At 43.4% G+C, this 17,168-nt stretch overlaps 1 long non-coding RNA gene across 1 annotated transcript in view; it reads right to left on the reverse strand.

Moving 5' to 3' along the window:
- LOC146181567 (uncharacterized) overlaps positions 1–16,700 on the reverse strand; it is a 34,058-nt gene extending 17,358 nt beyond the window's left edge. Inside the window, exons 1-2 of the long non-coding RNA XR_014700452.1 lie at positions 16,516–16,700; positions 3,108–3,160 (exon numbers count right to left, since the gene is read on the reverse strand). This is a non-coding gene — a long non-coding RNA (uncharacterized LOC146181567). The remainder of the gene's footprint in view (positions 1–3,107; positions 3,161–16,515) is intronic.
- Positions 16,701–17,168: the final 468 nt, after the last annotated feature.

Consider the following 17,168-nt stretch of genomic DNA (forward strand, 5'->3'; position numbering starts at 1 on the left):
ATTCTTAAAGCCGGTGTGATTGCAAATTTTCTCAACCGTGAATATCTACGGCAGCTAGTCATTTATTGTCAACTAGAAATAAAAGTCAATGTAGAACAGAAAGAATGCTCTCGTCGACGTGACACCTGAACAAAACCTACTCTAGATGCAGCACGAAGTCTTTACAAATATAAGTAACGGGCACAATTCGGCAATATTTTCCTAATTTCCAATATCTTGCAGAACCAGAAGCTATCAAAAGTGTCAGTATAATAAAAAGCCCAGGGAAATGCTTTAGGGTTTTTTTATTTAATCTATATGACCAATCATTTGTGTCAAGGATTCACCTCTTAATCAAAGACACTTTCCATTTTATTTCATGGACGCCTACGCGCCAGCCCATGCGGCGATCCTGGTGGCGATGGTGAGGAAGGCAGGGTGGGCGGACTCGGATGCCTCAGAGGAGGCGACCGAGACACTGGCGAGCGTGGAGGATTGCCTGAGACCTGTTGGGATCCTCGCCGGCTACCAGTCGGATTGGGCGGCGGTCAGTACAGGAGCGGTGGCCCACGCTGGTCGCTTGAAGTTGGTCCGGCTCCGGAGAAAATCCGGCGTCCAGGAATGGGAGGAGAAAGCAGGGTAGAAGGCTGGTACGGAGGAGGCGGCGAAGATGGCTAAGAACGCGGGGGTTCGTAAGGAGGTGGTTGTAAAGGAAGTTGAAGGTTGGACTGGTGCGGAGGGAGTGGGGAACTTGGCGGGAAATCAGGCTGTGCGTTTAGAGGCGGAGCTGATGAAGGCGGGATATCATGTGCCTGGTGTGAAGGTCGCGGTGGAGAAGGAGGCGTGTATATACGTGGCAAGATTTCCAGATGGGAACCTGCACAGAAAAGATCGTTCGTTGACTTTAATTCGGATAGTGGTCCTTGTAGTTTTTGCGGACAATGCTTTGCTGTGGTAAGAGTTTATTATTGACAGCGTGAATGAGCAAAATTGGCACCTTATAAATTTATATTTTCAAGTGCGTTCTCAGCGTCTCTAAACGTAAAAGGGCAACTAAAGAAACCACTTATAAGGTTTTTGAAAACACAGACTCCTGAACTAAATAAAGAGAGCTTGAAGTTTGTAAACATCTATAAATAGTTATTTACATCCTCCTTTAAAATACGTTGTTTCCTCACACAAACTAGGCGCTCTCGTTTCACAGCGAAATGTACTAGTGCATTTTTATAGCAAAAATGGCATTGACTTTGATAGACGGGATACAAATTATCGTGTAACCATGATTTGAATATAAGATACTCAGCTACCTCGAACTTTATATATCTGAAAGGCAGTACCGCACTTTGTTGGCATAAGTGTTCAGTAACAAAGTAGATGCACGTTTGGCGGTTATTGATGACAAGTCTTTCTGGTTTAACGACGAGTGAGGTAAACGCCAAATGAGATATTTATCTTCTTAAACACGTCCTTAGACATTTTCTTTGCCCTTTTAGGCTTGTAACGTATGTTCTTATACGCATACTCTAACAAAATACTACTCGCTCAGTCATGCACATAAGGAAACTGCTGAAGGAACGTCTTAAATAATTTGTGCCAAACTTTTCATATTTGATAGAATTGGCGAGACCTCAAGCTGATTCCTCACTAATGCTACTACACAGCTGGTATCCTATTCTCTCGCCCTATACATAGCTTTGTACTACACTGCATGTTTTCTATGTGCTTTTGAAGGCCCCTGTTTTACAGAGAATTAGTCATCTCGATCCGCCGTTATGATCAACACATTCTTCCTCACCGTGTTTGCGCAGTCTTCTTGTGCCCTTTTTGATCTAAAAAAATTATGTCATTATGTAAGCATACCCTTCTATTGAATTCATCCCTGCTGCGGAAAACTTCAGATGGACCTGAGTGGAAAGCCACTTATCTGCTGGGTGAGGTCACTGTGTGGCAAAAATACCAACATGATCTAAGTTATCTTCGTCATCTCAATAAGTCGCAAGGGTGTATCAATGTCTTACACGCCATATAATTAAACGGTCAATATTGTCAACATGGATGGCTGTTATCGACAAAGAAAACCTATATTGTGGCTTTCTTACACGGTTACATAAATCTGAAACGAGCCACAACCCTATTCAAACTGCCGCCATACTTTACTATGTCATCTGCAGCTCACGGGACTACCGAAATCTATCTTCTTCGATTCTTAATAAAAATTGCAATATGACATGAATGTTCATTGACAAGGCTTTGGTGGTTCTTGATTTATAATCAGTGTTTTTATTACTACTGATAGCTGCCATTCGAAAGGCGTGAATCGGCTGTTATGTTTTGTGTTGTTTCAATTCATCGAGATCGCTTACTGATAGGGCTCGTCTTGCTAAACCCAAAATAATATGGCAAATGCAGCATTTGATTCCTTAACGCGACGGAATGGGGTTTCAAATGATCACAAGTGCATATAATTGTCACATTTCTACGTATTGCATTTCTTTCTGTTCTACTAAGAGATTACTTGAACTTGAACGGGAGCATCTCACCTGCCCTGATTTTCTGCACTAGGCGCTTGGGCCTAAGGCATAACAGAACAAAGCTACTCTTTTTGCGCCAGTATTGATTAGAACACGACAGAAAATGATTGTTTTATGGTGAGTATATTCTGAACGTAAGAACAAAGCACTACTGACCACAGTGGTTTATTACTTTGAAATATAGCTGTATCGTATTTTCGTCTGTAAATATCTTCTTTATGCTGGGTTTTGGAAATTGAAGTCCTAAATAATATCGTTCTACCACGTGTGATGTAAAGGAACGCTGAGAATAAATGTGACCATTTTAACTTATTTAGCGTGCACGGATCGTACCGTATGTGAACGCCTTAAATTATATTTTCATGAAACACTAGCAGCGTGGCTCAGATTTACCTGAACTCGTTCGGCTAAGCAACCGAACACCCGAATCAATGTGCCCGCAACCACTTCCAAGGAAATGTTTCCGAATGAAATAAATATATAAGGGTTCCTTCGAATCCTGATTCGAAGGAACCATTGATACATTGAAAAATAAAGGGTTAAAATTCGATCGAATTTTATTTACTGGCAGTATGAAAAGATAACATGACAACGCACCTTTACTCTTGAGGTTTTCCAATTCTGCACAAACTTGATGCCATGAGAGCACTCTGGATACCCGATGAAATTGAAGGAATGTATTCAGCGATGTAATAATTCGATTATATAATACACAAGATAACTACCATCGTAAATATACCAGAAAACAGGCATTTATAGCAGACGACCAAATACATCCATTATCTGAGATGACTAACATCAGTACAGTGAAGCTCATTCGTGCCCCTTAAGGACAATTGCGGAATACATATGACCTTGGTCTGCCTAAAATTTTTCTTCTGGCTTGCCAGTAAAAATGCGAGCTGTAAAATGTGCGCCCACAACTATTCAGGGGTCTTCATTATTCTGTACGGAAAAGGCCGTGTCACCATGTCTACCCATCCGACGCAGCTGTTTTAGCAGCTTATCTGGTGTTCCTTCTCAGAGGACAGACAGACGTCCGCAGAGTAGACAAGTTATTTCTACTGCTGGATGTACATAGCGCGTTGCCAGATGTGCACACATTTCTAAGATAAGTGAGATTCCCAACAGACAGATCACGTGTTTTACATTCCCTAGCACGGTCGCCTCATATATAATGCGTCATAGAATTTAAAGAACCGTTTCAAAATTTAGCGATTGCTCTTCCCTAAGCACCAGGGCTTATTGGAGATTACGACTGTTTATATTTATTATTTTGCAATTGATTTGTGCGACAGTATAATAAAAAAACTAATTTACCAAGGAATACGTTCTACTGCAGATTTGGACCAGTATATAGAAAAACCCCGGAGGTTATACTGAACGCCGCAATTTTTAAAACGCTTAAGAGGCATCTAAAGGCGCCACAACGAAACGATGACGCTTAACTGCCAGACAAGGGTGCATTGTTAGGTTTTATTAAGGTTTTCGCAACTGTATGTGCGTAAGATTATCGAAAGAGAATTTAAGATTCATGACAAGGCTTTCGCAAATCTGGGGATGGCAGGGGTAAGCATAGTGCCAAAAAGGGGAACTAATGGTTCGCTTAAATAGCGTTCTTGCTAAAATTAACCAGGCTGACCGGTTTGGTTCTCCTTTATATTCTAAAGCCAAAATTAATTCCCAGAGAACCGCAACTTGTTAAGAAATGTGGACACCAGGTCACATTTACTTTGCATAGATTTACAGCATCAGGAGTGGCAAGAATTCTCCACTACCTGACTAAGAAGCGGAAAACGCAGCCTAGTTACTTTGGGCAATGACGGTACACAGGCCGGGTACTTCCGTAACTCTTGCAGTGCGCAGTATATTTTACGCTTAGGGTGTTTTTCAAAAATCTCTCTCAGGTAGCATTTTACGAAGGGCGGCAGGCCAGAAGTGGGAGTAAAAATATTGTATTTGCGCTGATTCCACGACGTCTCCGTTTTTGTGTCAGCAGAACCAGATGAGCCGAGCAGCGGCTTTGAAGAATGTTTTAAGTTACTAGAAGTAGTATCGTGTTTGCTGAAGCGATCGCAATCGAGTTTCCAAAGTCGGCGCAAGACCCTAGGTTTGAGAGAGAATAAGATACATAGGATATAAAATATTCATTAGGTATTTGGTTAATATATGTGTAAATATTATATTGTGGTACATATTTTCCAAACTAAGCTAAATCTAGCATGGGGAACATTAAGCTTATTGCTAGGGGCAGGGCGCTAAGCGTTATTGGCGGTCCTCTGCGGCTTCCATTCCAGAACATTGTTCGCGTAGATTAACCGTACTACTAGCTCAATTAAATCTGTTATCCCTCACATGGTCGTTATAGTTGTAAGCTACCATGTTTTTGCAACAGCTGCTGACTAGATAGAAAGCTCCACTTCACCAAACTCGATGAAGGTGCATTTGAGGATTAAGGCTTCAATGAATGTCTATGATTCCAAGAGTCCCAGTGGGTTAGTTCCGCTTCTCAATCCTACCATCCCAAATAAGCTATCCGATATATACTCCTACTTTGTGGTGTGGTCTGGTTGTGTCTTACCAGCTATCTATTAACAACTGCTGATCATGTCGCCTGCTAGTTAATATTTCCCCAAATCAATGCTTTTGCTTGTCAACTGCAAGAAGTTTCCGGACAACGGGGAAATTAACGCTCTTGCTTCAAAACGCTAATTCAGAATAAGTGTCAACAAAACCAAAAACATGATCTACTATTCATCAGCCTAGCATAGAAAATTTTTTGGGAACAATATTAGGCGGTGAAGTAATAAAAATCTCAGTAAAAAAAAAATAGGGGTCAATCAGTTTATTATCCGCCTGAAACTATTGTGAATTTCCTTATTATGTTAAATATCTACACAACAGGGACAGCATCCCAGATTGTTAACACTGATACAATGAATTTGAGTCTTTCCTAAAAGATCTCGATGATTTCGTTATTTATATGCTGATGGGCACCATTTGAACTACGTTAAATAGAAACGAAGCCGAGTCAGCCAATTTGAAAAGTAACGGGCCCGTCTTCGAGATTAAATCACCACATCTTACTTCATTTATTTGTAAAGGCGAGCTCTTCAGATTACCAAACATAGCAGTGTTTTCATGTAACGAATTGATTCGACGCGAGGCGATCCAGCCCGTTCGGTTTAAACTCGTCGGTATCCTTGACACAGGGGTTAATAAATATTCGCCGGGAACAATCGTGATTGATCGGCATAATTATGGGTTAAAGACACGTGACTTCCTGCAGTAATTTCAATTTCCCCACAGAAAATAAAGCTGTATGACAAAAGCACGAGTCAAAATCAAGGCAAAATCGGCGCGAATGTTCTACTGATCTACCCATAGAGGTATTTCATTCCAGAAGTAAATCACTCAAGTAAATTTGTCGCCATTCGGATCTGAAACCTGCTACTCAGTAGAGATGGGCACGACGGCTCACTTGAACCGCTCACTGGCTCACTTACATCTGTAGAGGTGAGTGGTTCGCTCAGGAGAGGCCGGACATTATATATATATATATATATATATATATATATATATATATATATATATATATATATATATATATATATATATATATATATATATATATGCAAGGAAGCCCACGCAAACGGCGATAAAGACTGCTGGGTTCCTGGCCGATCAGCTGGTGCGCGCACTAAAAGCTCAGACTGTCTTGTTCGAACGAGAATTTGCTTCACTCTACGATCTTCATGTGTCACCTGTCGTCGTCTCCAGTCGTCCGAATAACCCCCAATAAACCCCTCTTCATTATATATATATATATATATATCGGTTCAGTTCAGTCGTGTCCGTCTCTTCGTGACCCTATCGACCATGTCACGCCAAGCTTTTCGGTATCTCACTATATTCCTAACATCACATAACTTCATCTGCAGCGCCTCGAGGATGCCATCTAACCATCGCGTTCGCTGCCTACCCCTTCTCCGGTGAACCTCAGCCTTTCCCAACATCAAATCTTTCTCCAGCGACTCCTCTCTTCTCATCACATGACCAAAGTAGCTGAGCTTTAACTTTAGAATTTGACCCTCCAATGAGCAGTCAGGGTTTATGGTCGAAATATTGACTGCTTTGATCTTATGACCGTCCAAGCAACTCTCAAGAGTCTCCGCAAGCACCACAATTCAAACGCGTCAATTGTTCGGCGGTCAGCCTTCTTCACAGTCCAACTCTCGCATTAATACATCACAATTGGAAAGACCATAGCACGATTTATACGGATCTTGGTTGGCAGACTAATGTCTGCTCTTTACTAGGCGGTTAATGCTAACCATGGCTCTCTTTCCCAGAAGCAGGCGTCTTCTAATTTCATGGCTGCAGTCTCCTTCCGGGGTAATCTTGGAGACCAAGAAGAGAAAATTTGTCACAGCTTCCACTTCTTGTTCCTTGATGCTCCAGGACTTGATAGGGTAAGACGCCATGATCTTTGTCTGTTTAATGTTCAGTTTAAGCCCAAACCTCTCACTCTCTTGTACGCGCATCAGGTGTCTTGAGTTCCACTTCACTTTCTGCCAGTAAAGTGGTATCATCCGCATATCTAAGGTTGTTGATACGTTTTCGTGCAATCTTCACTCCAGCTGAAGACTCGTCCAGACCGGCCTCCCTCATGATGGAGTATGCATATAGGCTAAATAGACAGGGCGACAGTATGCAGCCTTGCCTCACTTCTTTCTAAATCGGAAACCAATCAGTAAGACCCTAACCAGTTCTGACTGTGGCCTCTTGCCCTTCATACAGGTTCCTGAGGAGTCAGATGAGGTGAGTTGGAACTCCCAACTCTTGGAGAGCCTGCCACAATCTACATTGATCTACTCAGTGAAACGCTTTCGCATAATCAATAAAGCAGAAGTAGATGGGTTTCTGGAACTCTCTTGCTTTTTCCATGTATATATATACATATATATACATATATATATATATATATATATATATATATATATATATATATATATATATATATATATATATAGACATGGATTGCTTGTTACTAATGGGCCAGAGTTAAATTCAAACAGGGGGTCACACAACTTTCCCGATTATCTATTTTATTCCAACAGTTTCGGACGGTGGACCGTCCTTCTTCAAGGTAGAATTGAGCAGGGGGGACAGCGGCCGATGTAGCTCAGTTGGAACACCACCGGACGCGTTATTCGGAGGTCGTGGGTTCGGTTCCCACCATCAGCACGTTGTTTTTTCTTCTACTTTGTGTTTAATTATATTTCCCCTAAACAGATTACGTTACTAATCTCTGTAATTATCCAAGTAAACATTAAAAAAAAGACTAAAGTACCATCCCCAACGCTTTCCTTGGCCTCGCCGACTGATGGCTTCTTTCCTTCATGTATTATAACGAACACCCCCATTTCCCCTTAATTGATCTGCTTGTAGCTTACAGGGGTCTCGGTTCTGGCAGTCTTGAAGCCATAGGTAGCGTAAGATTGTTCTAGCACAGCTTTCGCCCTCGCTCTTGATCACGCTCTACGTGACGCTGGTGGTAACAAAGGACGTTCCACGTCCGCCGCCTTGGCTGAGGGTGGCGCTGGTGAACACTCTCAAGGTTCGTATACAGACAACATAAATACCCAAGAAAGTAGCAGGGGGGACAGCGGCCGATGTAGCTCAGTTGAAAAAGCACCGGACGCGTTATTCGGAGGTCGTGGGTTCGGTTCCCACCATCGGCACGTTGTTTTTTCTTCTACTTTATGTTTAATTATATTTCCCCTAAACAGATTACATTACTAATCTCTGTAATTATCCAAGTAAACATTAAAAAAAAAGACGTAAAGTACCATCCCCAACGCTTTCCTTGGCCTCGCCGACTGATGGCTTCTTTCGTTCATGTATTATAACGAGCACCCTCATTTCCCCTATATATATATATATATATATATATAATATTAATAGTAATGAAATGTAAAATCAATTTCGGCTCTTACGTGACGCAGCAAGAGGTGGCATTTAGCAGTAGTTTCTGCCTGCGGTTGTGATTGCTTTTGCGGTTTCTGCCTGTTGAGACGTCTGAGGAAGGTGCTACGAAAGAACGCGGAACATTCGGACCATTACGCTCTGCTTTTCTCCTCTCCGGAGCATGGCACCGCTCCGGACACTAAAAAACACCACGTACTAAGCCCGCCTGGTGTACGACAACATTGGCCGCGATCCCCTGACGCCTGGCCTCAAGGGCGTCGAGGGCCATACTTTGCCAATTATGCTTCTTTACTCCCCCTTTCAGGAGCATCGGGTGTCAAACTATATTACGCATACAGAGCCAAAGCGATTGCCGCGGACCACTTTACACAGGGGACGAGTACGAGTACCGGTCCCCACTGGTAGGCTTGGAACGAAACCACAAAACTGCAAGATAAAAAAAGTGCGGGCATCAGCAGCACTGCGCCCGTGGTACCCGCGGGAAGATCCGAAGGCAGTGGGTTGGTTGTGACACTGACAAGGAAGGGCGGTATAGTTGCTTTTTCGCTTTGCGTTTTGAGAAATCTCACCCGGCTTTGACCGACAAGGCTCACTGAAAGAGAGATAACCGGCTTTTCAAAAGAACTGCCGTTCAAGCCTTCAAGCAGATCTCCATTTATAGAACAAAAGCAAAAGAACCACCTCACTCGCTCTCCAAAAGAACTGCGCACTACGCTCAAACGACAGCCGAGGGCGAGGACATTATTGTGAATCTTGTGAGAAAGGGCATGAGGTTGCCTTCGCGCTTTGCTAATAGATGGCGCGGAAGCCGCACCCGCTGGTGACGGAAAGGTTCACTGAACGAGATAACCAACAACCAGCTCAATAGCTGGCGCGGAAGCCGCACCCGCATAGAGAAAGAGACTGGTAAAGAGCGGACACTACCATAGGGCCCAGTGGCCCATTTGACTGTAGCGCACCGAGCGGCCGGCGGCAACTACTTCCGGTCCTGCTGAATGGCGCGCTATTTGAATGCTAGCATGCGTTGCGCCCTTCCCTGCACTTTTGGCGCATTATTTTGGTTTTACATGGTCTGCTAGTGTTTCTATTAATTTTCAAAATGCATAACATGAGAAATAGATTCCCAGTTCTCTCAACTAGCCATCAACGCAGCTGCGCCACAGCCATTGCAAAACAGTATTGCCGAAAAGACAACAAGTGCTTTGTGAAATGAACATTTATTTTGCTGCATATAAAACACATAACAGATGCAACAGATGTAGAAGGATGCATTGACAAAACTTGGCACACATTAGGTGATGTGCACAGTACACAAAAATAAAAATACACAAGGCGAGAAACAGCACTTAGGTAGAGACAAAAAATGCCATAACATTCATTTCCGAATTAAGACAAATGATATGTATTAAAACAGGCATTATACATAAACTACACAGTCCCAGTCGCGGCTACCTTGCCAAGGGTAACTTGTATTGTTCAGGGCAGAGAGGAGTACTGACACTTGGGCGAAGGCGACACCGTTCACTCGTCGGATCTGCCGTGCTTCGGCTACAGTCCATGGGTCCATGCTGTGCATTTGGAAAAGGAATGAACATGATGCAGAAGGTTGCAATGAACTGTAAGGCCACTGCACCGCGCACACATCTGTGCATATGGGTGCGTACTGAAGATTTGTTGAGCAGCTGTTATGGTCCTGAACAAAAAAGCTGTCATTCGTAAAATTGATACAAAAGCTACTCTTGCAACGTAGAGGTCAGGAAATGCAGGCTAACCGAACCTATCTGAAAATGCATTTCTACAGTGAGTGAAATATCAGCCACTCAACTAACAGCATTCCTCAAAAGCATTGAATAGCTGAAACAATGAAGCTTGCCCTTCATACGGGACTTTGTGAAGCGCAGACCGCCTTGCTGAGCTAAACTGCCCAAAATTCCTCGCAGTTTGTCAAGAATGAAACATTTCTCAGCTTGCAGTTGCCCTGTTAAACGTTCTCAAAACCGCCTCACGCTATCTCACGTCACCACCGCCAGCACGCCTTGTCATGCCTGTTAGCTTGCCCTTCACGCGCGATTTTCTGAAGCGCAGTCGCAGCCGTACTGAGCTAAACTGCCTGAAATACTGCGCAGTTTGACAAGAAAGTCAAGAATTTCAACATTTCTCACCTTACCGCCGCCCTGTTAAACGCGACACTTAAGAAAACGAGCCGTTCGGCAAACAGCGTCAGGCCTGGCCGCACCGGCCGGCTAATACGCCATGTTGGCGCAACGGCGTGCCTTGTTGCCTTCACATGCCACTTTGTCCAGCGTGCTGAGATAAAATATTTGAAATGTAGCTTACTTTCACAGGAACACAACATATTAAACCTCGCCGTGGTTGGAAACTGCCAGAGCGTCACGAACTGCACCTGAACGTCTCTATGCCAGAATAGCCGGCGCGCCTATTCACGAGCTTGGAAACTTAATGGGCCGCGGCCGGCGTGGTCATGGTAAACTGCTTGAAATGCAGCGTAGTTCAGCGAAAAACGTTGCTCACCTTGACGTCGTTCCGCATAGCAGCCCACGAGAGATAAAAATATGCGGTCTGTGCCGCACAGGCCCGGCGAGGCACGAGCAGACAACAGCTCGCTCCTTTCGACAACTTTCTGTCGTCTGCTCCGGCGGGCTACTGCTGCAGCGGGTGTCGTCGCGCGCACGTCCGCGCATGTCCGCGCTGGTACCGCCATCTATCAGTCGGCGGCAGCGCTACAAGTCGCGCGTAATTTCCTGGGGCCAGTTTTCACTGAGTGTCCGCTCTTTACCAATCTCTTTCTCTATGGCACCCGCCTGGACGGAAAGGTTCACTGAACGAGAGAACCAGCAACCAGCTCTCCGAAAGATCCGGTTCTAGCCGCTCCCGATGCGACGGCTCCAGCGGATCCGGCTTTGCTTAGCCAAATCGCTCACCCGCTCTTTGAAAGGAGCGGCTCCGAAGATCCGGCTCACTCCTACTCACATCGCATTCCTATTACCCAGCATGACACACGGATACGCTCCGCATAGATGATGAAGACCAGCAAGCATGTAGCGAATGCGTTGTGTGCTTGTGACTTTGCAATTTATGTTTGGGATGTTCACGGATTTTACAGTGATAATGATTTTAGCTTTCAGATGGTGTTAGCAAGAAAATCTTGAAGTAAAATTCATGCAGTCAAAAGGCGGTGTTAAAGGCGCTTCGCGTATGCTCTTAATGCGGCGTAAGCGTCTTCTAATTTTAGTAAACAAGATTGCGCGTGCTGTTTTGAAAGAAAGCCTACGTTCAACGAGCATGGGTTTGCATAACGCTCAACGTCTGCAGACGTTGAGAGCTCGAACACAAATCTAGAATAGTTGCTTTTTTAGGGTTTTTGACCTGCACATTGTTAGGTAAACAGCTGCTTGTCGACAGGGTTAATTTTAGCTGTTGCTTTGTACAGTTTGTCTTCTCAGAACAACTTAGGGCATCGTACACAAGTCTAGCATTGTACTTAAAACTTCACCTCCAACTCGTTCCGAACATAAATTGCTGTTCAAGGTTCATACCTGCAGCACCTGCTTTGGGCAAAAGCGATAGCATGACTTCCTGAGTTTAGGGGAGTTGCGTAGATTAACCCATGAAGACTGCAAGGTGTTTCGAGCCTAACACCTCGACGCAAACCTCTAGCATGGCACGTATTACGACGTCGTGATGCAAAATACAGCCATGCCTGAATAACAATGATAAGCCAAAAGGCAGCCAACTCTGCTGAGCGTAGTTGCCACAATTTGCCAAGTGGTCCTGGTAAGCTGACCGCTAAGTTTTGTAAGCAGTTTGCATTACCAACCAGTTTCCCGCACATTTCTTGCCTCAGAAAAGGTGGTAGAAAAAGCTGTGTAACAAATTTGTTTTTAGGTGGCATCAGAAATCAGTCAGACCTGTTTTTGCAGATGCTGACGTTTGCAGATTCCGATGCTTTTAGATCACAATATCGAGTAGGTCGTCACCTATTGCGTATATTTTAATGTTGGAGCGAACTGCTACTTTTGAACTCATAAATTCCATCATTGTTTCGTCCGTCAAGCCTAGAGAACAACCACATGTTCCAAGTGTATCTCAAAGAAATTTTTAAAATGACATTGTTTGCTGTTTAAGCAATACTTCAAGCGTTTTTAAGTGAAATAGTACTAAGTGCAAATGGAGCATTTAATAACTATCTACGTTCACGCCACTGCAAAGGCACAAATCTTTCAGTGTTGGAGAGTTTCTAGTGCACTGCGTACCGGCGCAAAGTATTCGCGCCACCTCGCCCTACACTGCCGAGTTCAAGTAACAATCGCGGTGGTGGCCTCTGGCCGCGATGTGGCGGAAAATCTGCTTTTGTGGGCACTGCACGCTCTCCTTATCATCTACGGCGACTTTATCATCGACGATGGCTAAATAATCAATGTGGTTGCCAGTGTTCATGCGCAACCTAAGTGTGACGATTGTTAAACATCGCCATCAAGCCGCTTTCAGCAGTGCATGATGCATCGATTGCGTAATTGCATGACACGTGGATGTACCCAGCATGAACTATTTTTCTTACTTCAGTTATCATATGTCGTTACTCGCCCTCCTGCGCGACAGCATGGAGCCCACGCGAGGTTAAAAGCTTCCTCAAAATTGTATTCTTCAAAACTCTACGGAACATTGTTCAGTACGCACGCATTTCTGCAGTGGAGGAATATAGTCGTATAACTGAGTAGATCAGAGATATTTTCCTTAGGCTAGGCACAGGAAGCTTTTAACAAGTATCAGGTCTCTTTTTCTATCTCGTAATGCCTAGTATCTGAAGGAGAAACCACTTTTCGCGTGCTAAAAATTAACAGCTCTGTCTGAATCATGCGACATTTTCCTCACTCTATACTCGAAACAATGGAACTATTTACATATGAGCAAATATAGGTAACCACTGGGCGACACTTGGGCTTCGTGGAATTTCTCTATCTGTCCTTTCCACTGCTTAAGTATACTGCGTTGGTTGCGGTCAGTACAGAATATGGCGAGTGTCAAGTTCTTCCTTTGCAAGTATTATAGACGGCTTTAATCTACTAAGCTACCAGCGTAACCACTGCAGATCGCCAGCCACACCTTAACCAATCACTATGAACGCGCCTGCGCTACGAAGGAGCCGCGTGCGTGACTTGACTTCTAAGAAATCTAAAGGATTACTTTTATGCCACTTCCCATCAAGAATAAGCAGCCACAGTTAGTATATACCACCCAAATTCCTGATGTCATGTGGTGACGTTAGGTCACCACGAACAATTGCAGGATCAGTGCTCATCCATGTCAGCTGCAAGCGCTTTGGGAGTGATATTTCGTTCAGAGCAGTGACAGCTCCGCATGTTACGATGCGTGATCTTCTGCGTACTTGCTCCTTAGTGACATCGCCTTGCTAGTAATGAATAGTCATAATTTCCTGAAATTATCTTACAAATTGTGGACATTATGGCTCTGTGTGCAGGGCCACCCAACTTATTTCATAACAGGAACAGATTAGCCACAAGAAGAAATGCATCTTTAGAAGAACAAAAGCTTAGTGAGGCAGTTGGTAGGCGCTGTTTACATTTTAGATACGTGTAAAATCTCAGTCAAGCACAAAATCAGAACTGCCAAATGCTACAGTTCTGAAAATTGCCTTCGTATGTAATTTTTCACCCATGAAGTTTCTGGAAAGCTTGCCTCGAAAAACGCTGAACTGTTTACTCCAGGCAGCTTTTTCCTTATAAACTTCCCGGAAGTAATCGGATGACATATGTTAAATTGCCTGCCGTTGGTAAAACTCCACAGCTTTTATAATCATGTCTCAAGATTGTATACGTAATAAGCTGCTGGAGCAAGATCACGACTATAGCTAGGTAGCATAGCGTTACGTATATATATATATATATATATATATATATATATATATATATATGTGTGTGTGTGTGTGTGTGTGTGTGTGTGTGTGTGTGTGTGTGTGTGTGTGTGTGTGTGTGTGTGTGTGTGTGTGTGTGTGTGTGTGTGTGTGTGTGTGTGTGTGTGTGTGTGTGTGTGTGTGTGTGTGTGTGTGTGTGTGTAGCCAAGCACCCAGCAATTCTTCAGTGATTGGGAAAAGGATAGGAGGGAAAAGAAAAATAATGAGAACACTCTCCTTATCGCGTTTTGTGTTTTAATAACAGCGAATACAGCAAATGAAACAGATGCAATAAATGGAGGAGCCTGGAGTAGTAAGACAAAAAAGGTATTCAGTTCAGTTCAGGCGTTCAGTCGTGTCCGACTCTTCGTGACCCTATGGACCATGTCACGCCATGCCAGGTAATATAGCCAGGCAAATCGAATTGTTTAGGGGTGGCAAATCAATAAACAAAAAGATCAGACAAAAGAGAGTAGACATCCGATGACTGTGAGATGAATTCAATGAATCGCGGCGAGCCTACCGTGAGTGCTTCTGCCCACTCCACTGCCCGCTTCTTCCTCAGCCATAACAATTTATTGCCTACCCCTCTATTTTGCTCACTACCTCCCAGCCCGCTGCTACGACCGCACTGATCTGCATACAATATCCCTTGGACATAAGAAAATGCTAACTGAGGCTACCTCAGATAAACCTTAGCTGAATAAGCGTTAAAGAGAATGATTGTAGAGGCTACATGAAATAAATATTTTCAGGATAAATGTCAAATATCTAAATGTTAAATAGCTGCGGACAATGCAAATTGAAACACCACGTTTGCTTCCCAAAGGCACATATAGATGGCAGCAGACATTGTTTACAAAAAGACCGAGTTGAATATTTTGGCAGCCAGGATGACTTATATTCTTCAAGTGAAATAGTTTCTTCTTGATTGAAATGATTCAGCAAATCAACCTTGGCCGGTCAAATTTTTCTTATTATGAGCTGCACTGCTGAATCTTCAGCGAGAGTATTCTACTAATGTATGAGAGCACAACATGTTTGGCATTGCCTAAAGATTCCATTAGGTATTCAATGTAGGACGAGGTTTAAGGCTAGCGTTCCTCTTGTGGGCCGCTCAGATTACGCCAGTCTTTTGGGTGTTAACGTGGAGCAACGGAGACGCCTGTGCGCTTATAAGGATGAGAAATTGCTACTGCGGATAGCAGTTGCAAGTAGGAGACTCCACAGAGTGGCTACTTTTAGTGTAGCCTTTTGACGATGCTGGAAGATTGCGCCGCCCGAGGCCGGTTGCGACGTGGAAAGCCCACAGATGCCCACTATGCAAGGCGGAGCCAGAATAGCTTATTGGGCTGGGAAAAGAACGAAGGTATTACAGAAGCGCAAGCGTCATGCTACAAAAAATTTGTAAAAATGGTTATGTGCAACTTTTGGTTGTCGAACTAACGGTGCTACACGAGATGCTTAAGGGCTTTCTTGCATCATAATAGAAACCAGCAAAAAGACGATAAACAGAACAAGGTGCACACAGGACGAAGGCTGGGCTAACAACTCAGAATGATGAGCCGGAGAGCGTCGCTTTTAAAGAGTACATAACAAAAGAGAAATATTTTCATACTACTTTGGCGGAATTGGTCTGTCGATGAGCTATCAAGCTTTTATGTTTTGTACACGCCCAGACCATAACTGGCCGGTGCCTGTGCTCAAGGTGTTCGATGGCTAAGGGTCATCTCGAGCTGTGAATCAGTGTAGGGCACAAGTAGCTCAACTCAGCTTTGCTTTGCAGTTAATAAATATTGAGCACACAGAAGGGTTATTCGCAGAGATAAAACTGTATTTATGAAATAAACCTGATAGAACGTCTGGTAGGATTGTTTTGAGCATTGTTATTTCATGGCCTTATGTTCCTCATAGTGATTAAACAGGTGGGTTCAAATTATTACTTATAAAGTCAACCAGCTTCATATTCAACATGTTTTGTGACTTTTTAGGTGAACAATATGGAATTAATGAGGAAGCACTACTAAAGATTTAGAGTAAGGTACAAGACAACTTATTTGATTTGGAGGCATATATACTCACGTCAAAAGAAGGCAAGTCAACGCCAGGAAAAAATAATGGCAGGCTGGTCTCATAGCTTCTAACGGGGGATGCTGGCTGCGCTGTCGAAACAGAATTGGGGCGTAATTCTGCTTACGAAAGTTTGATATACCCCTCTGCAAACTCGAAAAAAGAAAACGAATGTACACGTCTTCAAGCCAACTGAATTATATTACACGTGTTAAAGCAAAATGAATTCTAGCATCAAACACGTTCTAAATTAACCGGATGGTAACGCTTAACACGCCTTGAACACCACAATCATAATGTGTCTATTGCGGTAATGTAATCTCTGCTGCTGTATATTAAATTGAGTAGCTAATCACGCATTTGTTACGATCTTCTTGAATAAATAGTACGTTGTAAGGATGATACTGAAGATTTGAACTTTGGCAGTAACATGGAGCATCTCGACTGAACCTTTGCTCAGTTAAACATTAACGTTGATGAGCAGCGGGAGCTGACGTATTCACCGTTTTGTGGGATACATTTGTGACGCAGTGCGACTGTCTTTTTCTGTGTAGCATTACCTCCTAAATGAATACAATAAATGTACAGTTCGCTCTCCTAATTTTGTAGTGTAGTGCAAATAAAAAGTCGATGTCGAAAAGTTCAGTGATTTGTCAATCATTCCC

Source organism: Amblyomma maculatum, chromosome 8 (assembly GCF_055883805.1).
Source record: "Amblyomma maculatum isolate TAMU_Amacu chromosome 8, ASM5588380v1, whole genome shotgun sequence".
Lineage (NCBI taxonomy): Eukaryota > Metazoa > Arthropoda > Arachnida > Ixodida > Ixodidae > Amblyomma > Amblyomma maculatum.